We start from the raw sequence: 9,106 nt of genomic DNA, 5'->3' as shown, positions 1-9,106 counted from the left end.
AGGCAAATTCATTTTTCCATCTGTCTGTTATTGTCACCCATTAATAAATACAGAGAAAAAGACATGATTCTACCATCCATGCTAGTCCTCTTTAAGTTAAATGGACCTCTTTTGTAGGGCTAATTAAAACAAGATTTATTTCCCCCCTTGTTCTCCAACCCCTACCCTCACCTCCATCCTGCCAAAGCTTGTCCTATGGTTTTTACTTTGTGATAAGTTAAACCACAAGGTCGATCAAGCTATAGCTGGCTGGCCCTTGTGCCCTGTGTAAACAGATTTTCTCTGCAATGCTTTCCCCCATTTTGCTGGGCATTTTGTTCTCTCTGGTAACTACTGAACAAGGTTTCACAAAGCCAAGACAGAAAAGGGGGCCAGGGACCTAAAACGGATGAAATGTCCTGTACCAACACTCCAAGGGAACACCAGCTTCACACACATGACTCTGCAGAGCACACTCTGTGTAGCAGTTACCACTGCACAGCTCAGAGAGGGAGGGAACCAGCGGCAAAATCCAGTGGGCAACATTCAATTCTGAGACACAAAGACAACTGGCAAGAAAAAAAAGAGAGAGAAAGTTTCATTACAAAGAACCAAAAAAAAAAAAAACCTCTGCACTGCCCCTGGGTCATAGCCATGGATTTCTATATAGAAAACGGTTCATTCATTGCAAAGATCCAAACTTTAATTTGGCATAATGCTGGTTCTTCATTTTACAAAGTGCCTTTCATCATATTGACCTGAAGGTTCTTATTAAGCATCTGAATTAGAAAATAATTGTTCAGAAAAATGAAAGCTAGAAGCTGCCATAAGGGGAAAAGAAGCAGACCAAATTGGTTGCCTCTTTTGAAACTTCATTTTGACTGCAGTGCAGGGAAACACATTAATGCTTGCTTTTCTGCATCCTTTATGGGCCGCCTTAGAAACCGCCAGTAAGGCTTAATTTATAGAAAAAGTGTTCAAATTCCTCCTGAGCTGCACTAGCTGAGGGCATTTTTGCATCCTTGGGGCCCTCTGAAGTGTGCCCACTGAGCCAACCTTGCCCTTTCAGAAATAATGGATTGGGATGCTTGCTTGTTACTTTATCTATTAAACTATGGATCTCACATCCACTTGCCTGAATGGCATTGAGGCTGAAAAGGTCTGTGTGCTTTCTGTTCATTTGGCAAAATGAAGGACCTTTCTACTTTCTTCCCCATGGTCAAAGGAAGCACAGCTTCTCCCTGTAGCCCATGATTTTTGCAACCACATTAGTAGACAATTTTGGGGAAAAAAATGCCTTAGCCTCATGATGGGATCAAAGACATAAGGAAGGACATTATGATCTCTCTCATAAACATATAAGGGTGTTTCAAGATGTTGTCAACTTAGGCAAAGAAGCATTTTTTTTTTCCTTACAAAGCACAATTTATACAAGGTATGTTTCTGAAGTAGTATCTGTGACATCAGTCCTGACTCTGTATGCACATTTAATGTTAGTCTATATTTCCTTAGGGCTTCCCAGGTGGTGGTGGTATTGTTAAGAACCCACCTGCCAATGCAAGAATCATAAAAGATTCAGATTCAGTCCCTGGGTCAAGAAGATCCCCTAGAGGAGGGCATAGCAACCCACTTCAGTATTCTTGGCTGGAGAATTTCATGGGCAGAGGAACCTGGAGGGCTACAGTACATGGGGTTGCAGAGTCGTACACAACTGAAGCAACTTAGCACGTATGCAGACATACTTCCTTAACACAAAAATATTTATAAATAGCTTATGTTTCAGTTTCATGTTCAGTATGTAAAGGTCAAAAAAATCAAATGGAAAACATAAAGATAAAAATCACCCATAATCCCACCACCTGAAATCACCACTATTAATATTTTAGTGTATGACTTTCCAGACTTTTTTTATCTTTCTCTGTGTATAGTAATCAATACAAACTGTATTTGCATTTTTTAAATCAAAAGGCAATCATACTGCACATACTGTTTTGTAACCTGTTTTTTTGTTCTTCAACTACATATCATAAATATCTTAAAATGTTAATGAACAATTCCATATTTTAATGACTGCAAATTATTTCATTATATAGTTTACCAGTTTATTCAACCAATCTACCTTTTGTTGAGTATTTGTGTGGTTTCTACTTTTTCACAATAGCTAAGTCATGTCCTACTCTTTGTGACCCCATGGACTGTAGCCCATCAGTCTCCTCTGTCCATGGGATTTCCCAAGCAAGAATACAGGAGTGGGTTCCCATTTCCTCCTCTATGGAATCTTCTGGACCCAGGGATCAAACTTACATCTCCTGCATTATTGGCATGTACATTCTTCACCCCTGGGCCACCTGGGAAGCCCAATATATATCAATACAAAGTTGCAATAAATATATTTGTCTTATACTAATCTTTCTTTTAAGATAAATTCCTAAAATGGAATTTTTAGACCAGAGGATGTGGGCATTTTAAATGTATAACGCCAAATTATCCTTCAGATGGGATGCACCAATTTAATCTTCTACCAATAATGCATGAGAGTGCCTTGTTCACTCTGCCCATGGCACTGCTGGCTATTATTCCATTTTTATGTTGGCCAGTTTCATATACAAAAAAAAATTAATTTAGCCTATCATTTTCAAAGCAACAGAGCTGATTCTGGGTCATAACATCTCTGTTAACAGCCATGATTACCTCTACCTTTTCTCATAGTGCCTCTTTGAAATTGATGAAGATCCATAAGTTACTTGATTGGAACCAGAAAACTCAGAACTCTAAGAATTACCTATTCTTAGAAATAATTTTAAATGTGTGAAGGATGATACACATGATTAAAAATAATTCAGGAAAGTGGTTGGATGGCATCACCAACTCAATGGACATGATCTGAGCAAACTCTGGGAGAAAGTGAAGGACAGGGAAGCTTGGTGTTATACAGTCCACAGGGTTGCAAACAGTCAGACACAATTGAGTGACTGAATAGCAGCAACAAAAGAAAAATGCCGCCTCCTTTGGTTGTCCAGCATCCGATACTAACCCTCAGAGCATCATCCTGATTGCTTTTCTGGATAATCCCCCACTGTGTGTGGGTTTTGGGAGGAGACACTGCCCGCTTCCATTGTTGGATCTGAAGAGAATACAGCTGCACAACCCCTTAAGTAGGTCATAGGACCACCCTTGGCCAATCAGATATGCTTTTCTAGGATTTTGACTCTTGAGGGAAAAAAACACAGAAGGTGATGTCGATCATACATCTTGAGCAGTAGAAATGTACTTCTTATAGCTTAGTCTCCCAGAGTTCTTGCTCATTCTAAGCCTGGTCCTCCTAAGAGGCCTCCATATCCTTCCAAAATACTCCCTTCTGCTTAGGTTGCCCAATTATTTTTCTGCCCAATTATTATATTCTTGCAACCAAGAATTCTGACTACATACAAGTGAATAATGTGATTTTTTTTTGAAGTTGTGGATACTAAGTAATTTTTCTTCCATCCCTAAAATTATATCACTCCCTTTAAAATCTTTTTTTTTTGGTATCATAAGGAATGTATGTTAAAGCTCAACTCTCAAACATGATACATGTGGAAGATTTTTCTTGTTGTCTTGCAGGATGAAAGCTGATACCTACGCCTACACCTAGTTTGCCTGGCCCATTGCAAAATCAGAAAATTGTATTCTCTACCTCCCTGGAATCTCAGCTTTCATTAAGGGACTTACCTTATTTACTTCAAATATGTCTTGAGAATAGAAAAATACCATGGGACTTTCCTCAAGCTTGCTAAGGTGACTGCAAATAGCCACAAATCTCTGCAAATACAACAGACTTGGTATTCAGAGCTAAGATTGCCCACAAATGCACTCTTTTCTCTTTTGTCTTCTCCTCTTCCTCTGATTTGTTTTTTTCTGTTAACAGGATGAAGCCAAAGTAACTTATTGCAAATCATTCAAGTCAAGCCCCCAAAATACATATCCTGTGTTTGTTAGCCAAGAGTCCCCCAACAAATATATATTATCCAAGTTTATATATTCTTTCTATCAAGAAGATAGGGGGACTTCATGGCACAGTGGTAAAGAACCTGCCTGCAATGCAGGAAACTCAGGTGTGATCCCTGGGTCGGGAAGATCACCTGGAGAAGGAAATGGCAACCCAATCCAATATTCTTGCCTGGAGAATTCCATGGACAGAGGAGCTTGGTAGGCTACAGTCCATGGGGTCACAAAGATTCGGACACGAGCTGAGCTACTAATACTGACTGACCAAGAAGATAATAATGATGATGAACATAGCAGCAATTAAGATACTAAGTAGTTATTAAGCACTTAACTGTGAAGTATTGCTATGTTCATATGAGTTCATTTGATCCTCACAATAATCCTGTGATAATAATAATAATGATTATTAGTAGTAGTATTTTTATTATTATACTATTATTATCCACATTTTGCAGACAGGAAAGATAAGACTAAAAGTATAAAACCCTAGCTCAATATACACAAGTAGTAAATGGCGATGCTAATACCTAGACCATCTGATTCTTAACAAGTATTTGTGTTTCTGAAGCTACAGTTATCTCGAAATTTCTCCCAACGTTTCTGTCATTTCATCTGATGAATTCTTCAAAGGACTTTTCTCCTATTAGAGGAAGACTCCACAGACATTTAGACACTCAAGTCTTTAGAGGTACTTGTTGCAAATCTTGTGGTGAGTTTTCACTCCTTTCAGATAAACCGGATGGAGTTTTGTGCATCTGGGGTGTTATATAGATAGACACGGTCGGCCACCAGGGGCAGGCTTCTGCTACTTGTTGGAGAGCAGACATTGGGTTCTTGGTGTCTGAGGTAGTTCCTCCCTGACTTCTCAGGCCTGAGAAGGCCTGGAAGTGATGGAGGAAGGAGTGAGAGAGGCCAGGAATGCCACTGAACGTGACAAAGAGAGCCCCTCCTCCTCCAGATCCTCCGGCTTTATTTTGCTCTTGTAAATTGCATCCACTTCTACCCAGTAATTTTCCAATACTGCATCCCAAACCTGCCATTTGGTGAGCATTGAACTACCAGTGTCTCTTTTCATGGGTCAAGGCGTTGAAACTGCTGTTGCTGGCTTGGAAAAGAGGACACCCCACAGTGTCTACTATTTGCTGAAATACTTTCACATTTTCCCCCTCTCTTTTTTTTTAATCCCCTGGGGTGAAAACTTGCAGACAATAACCTTGTCGCCTGTCACGTTCCAGTATAAAATGTGCTTCTTGCAGACAGATATTCTTGAACCCACCCAAGCCTCTAACCTTGCCCTCTTTCACATTGTCATGTTCTGAGCTGGGGGGTTACCTCACAATGCCGTTTTGTACATGAAATGGAATCGCTTATGTTTTCATTTGAAATTTCAGTGCCTTGTGCTTAAAATTTTGACTTGAACACACTAAGTGAACTTGGTTAAAATATATATGTACATATAAAATATATGTTTTTACTCTTAGTTATTACAGAAGGAAAAAAAGTGGTTTCTGCACATGTTGAGTTAGGTGTAAAATGCCCTGAGCATGACATTAAGGCCTTTCTGAAATATAGACAGACAAACGCACGTGAAGGTTTAGCTATCCTCTAAATTATGTTTTCCTTTCTGATTTCTCCTGTCACCAAATGCAAACTGTCAGTTCACAGCTTAGTTCAGAGAGATTGGCAAAATGAAACTTTTAGAAATAAAAGTTATTTCTTTCATTCTTTTACTCTTTGATATGCCAGAGTTTTAGACTGTGGTCAACCCCTCAATGAAAATACATCTAACAAGTTTGGTTATTTAGATCCAGTGAAGACTTGCAAGAAAAATAAACCAGATACTTTTTATTGGAGTGAAATTTGCCAAACACATCCCAACTTGGCACTCTGAATTATCTGAGGCTTCAAACTGGTTTTGTTGGAATGTTTTCCAATGATTTTATGTCAGGGGAAGGAACTCATGAGGAGAAATAAAAAATTGGTATTGTTCATCTCAGAGAGAGTTCATTTGGGAGAAAATGACTGTAAAATCTACTTTTTTATACCAAATTATGACTTTTTACCAATATCATTAATTTCAGTTAAAACAATAAGAACAACAAGATAACAACAAGGAAATAACTACAGAAGCAAAGTTGGTCTCTTGAGCTTTGAATCATGTTCTTTAATACATTCCTTTCCTTTCTAATTCAAGCTACATATTTGGAAACAATGTCATATGAAAGAAAAATGGAAATTGAAGAGATGACTAATTATACATTTAAAAATATCTAGAATTCTTATTTTAGTGTTCATTCTATTTTAATGTTTGGAGTCACAAGGTTCATTTATTTTTTTCTCAACATTTTATTGTGGACATTTTCAAAATTCAGACAAGATAAAAGAATCATACAGTGGAGACCCATGTACCCACCACCTAGATTCTACAATTAGCATTTATCGTATTTGTTTCAATATAAAGCAGTCCATTTTTCCATCCTTCTATCTAGCCATCAATCCATTTTATTTTTGGCCATATTTCAATGTAAGCTGTGGACATCAAGAGATTCCCCCTCAAAACACTTCAGCCAGCATGCCTCCAATTAGAGCTCAGTTTTTGTTTGCCAACTAGTTGATTTTAAACATACTTTATTTTTGCCCTATGTTTTGAGGCTCTCTACTGACATTATCCCTTTTCCAGAGTTTCCTATCTTCCTTTTGTTATTTCTTCGCTTTTCCCAATTGTCCTCATCTCTTTTTCCTTAATCTTTGTTACCTCCAGTTTCATTCCTGTTTTTTAGAAACAATATTTCTCAGGTCAAATGCTGTATATGCCATGGCTAAGAACAGACTTGTGTCTAGTAAAGATGACAATGTTTACAGGCAGCTATGGGGAATTTGAAAGTCCAGTGCTGGTCAAATGTGAGTGTGCTTTGTTGAAATAGTCAAAGTAGACCCTGACTCTTCTCACCCACTAATGAAGGTGGTTTGCTTGGAAGGTGGTTAAGGCAAAGTGCCTTTCCCAGGCTCGTAAGCATGTGAAACTTAAGTAAAGGCTTGTATTTAGCATCAAATCCCACAGCAGGTTTTCAGTTGTTTCTCTCCTATGTGTGTGTGCATCTGTGTGTGAGCATATACACTGTGCGTTGTTTGTGTGTGCGTGTCTCCCCATCACATTTGGGACCCCTGTGACTTACAATTCAACATGGGGTTTGTCACCAAGCCTCTTTAGACTGTCAGCTTTATTGGTGCGGCTTTTTTAAAGTTTGTTTTGTTCCCTATGCTAATAAAGCTTGTCTCTGCTTCAATCAAAGCATATTATCTCTCCCTTTTTTTCCCCCTGCATGTAAGGCAGCAATCTGTTCTGTTTAAATGCCTCATCATCTTCGCTCTCCTCATCCCTGTTTCCCTAGATTTTCGAGATTGTTGACTATTATGTAACAGATGGCCCGCCAGACCTCCGACTCTTTGCGATGTTGGCCAGCTTGGCTCAGAAAAATCGCAGCACTGGAGTGAATTTTCCCAGGCATGGGACGCTCATGAATTTTAACTCTTCTGCAACAAAGGAATTCAAAGGGGGTAAGAGCCAATCTATCAGGAGCCGAGGCAATTAAAAGATGTAGGTTGGCATTCTGCTGCAGAGGATTCCCTTCTCCAGTTCAGAATATTTAGACTAGATTAGGTCAGCCTGGCTTCCATTCATCACTGCCTTACCACAAACATCAAAACAAGGAGATGACTCAAAAACAGAAGCCAGTGGGTTTTTAGTCTTTAATGATAAAATGTTTGTATGGTTGTGTTAAGAATATCCTGGGGAAGGGAAGAGGGGCCATAGACAACATCCGACCTGATCTTCCCAAGGACAACTCCATTGACCTCTGGAAGTCACCACCTTTACAGACTTGGATTCTCCACCCAAGGCCTGGGTTTTAGGTATGTTAGAGCCCAGGTTGTTTGTACTTCAGCAACTATTTCAGTGTATAAAGATAGACCTGCAAAGTAAAGAGATGAGACAATGGAGTGGTAGTTATTTGTCTGTTTTAACAGTACAGGAATAAACAAAGAAGAAAATAGCTATTTTTCATAGTTGCATTGTTATGAAGTATTTTGGGCATATTTGCTGGACAATTTTTTCACCCTATGTTTACATTTTATTTTAAATTACATACCATATGTGTGATTTCATTGCCTCTTTTTTTTTAAAAAAATGAGATGTTAAAACAGCCCCTTTGCTGTGGTCCAGTTCCATTCCTAGCTCTCTCTGAATCTTTATCAGCCCATATTTGCTTACAAGTTTTCTGTATTTCCTTCATTCCTTCCGTTTTTCCTTCTTTCTTTTCTCCCTCCCTCCCTCCCTCCCTCCCTCCCTTCCTTCCCTCCTTTCCTTTTGTTTTAAAGAGATGGGTACACATCATAATTCTTTTTTGGTCACTGGGCATCTCCTTATTTTGTTTCTTTTTTTTTTTTTAATTTTATTTTTAAACTTTACAATATTGTATTGGTTTTGCCAAATATCGAAATGAATCTGCCACAGGTATACATGTGTTCCCCATCCTGAACCCTCCTCCCTCCTCCCTCCCCATACCATCCCTCTGGGTCGTCCCAGTGCACCAGCCCCAAGCATCCAGTATCATGCATCGAACCTAGACTGGTGACTCATTTCATACATGATATTATACATGTTTCAATGCCATTCTCCCAAATCTTCCCACCCTCTCCCTCTCCCACAGAGTCCATAAGACTGTTCTATACATCAGTGTCTCTTTTGCTGTCTCGTATACAGGGTTATTGTTACCATCTTTCTAAATTCCATATATACGCGTTAGTATACTGTATTGGTGTTTTTCTTTCTGGTTTACTTCACTCTGTATAATAGGCTCCAGTTTCATCCATCTCATTAGAACTGATTCAAATGAATTATTTTTAATGGCTGAGTAATACTCCATTGTGTATATGTACCACAGCTTTCTTATCCATTCATCTGCTGATGGACATCTAGGTTGCTTATTTTGCTTCTGTTTTTTGACCTCAGCTCTATATGTTTCCTCTGGAGGAGGGCATGGCAGCCCACTCCCTGTTCTTGCCTGGAGAATCCCATGGACAGAGGAGCCTGGTGAGTTGCAGTCCATAGGATCACAAAGAGTCAGACAGGACTAAAGGG

Source organism: Bos taurus, chromosome 5, assembly GCF_002263795.3.
Source record: "Bos taurus isolate L1 Dominette 01449 registration number 42190680 breed Hereford chromosome 5, ARS-UCD2.0, whole genome shotgun sequence".
Lineage (NCBI taxonomy): Eukaryota > Metazoa > Chordata > Mammalia > Artiodactyla > Bovidae > Bos > Bos taurus.
Note: the sequence above shows the minus strand (reverse complement) of the source record.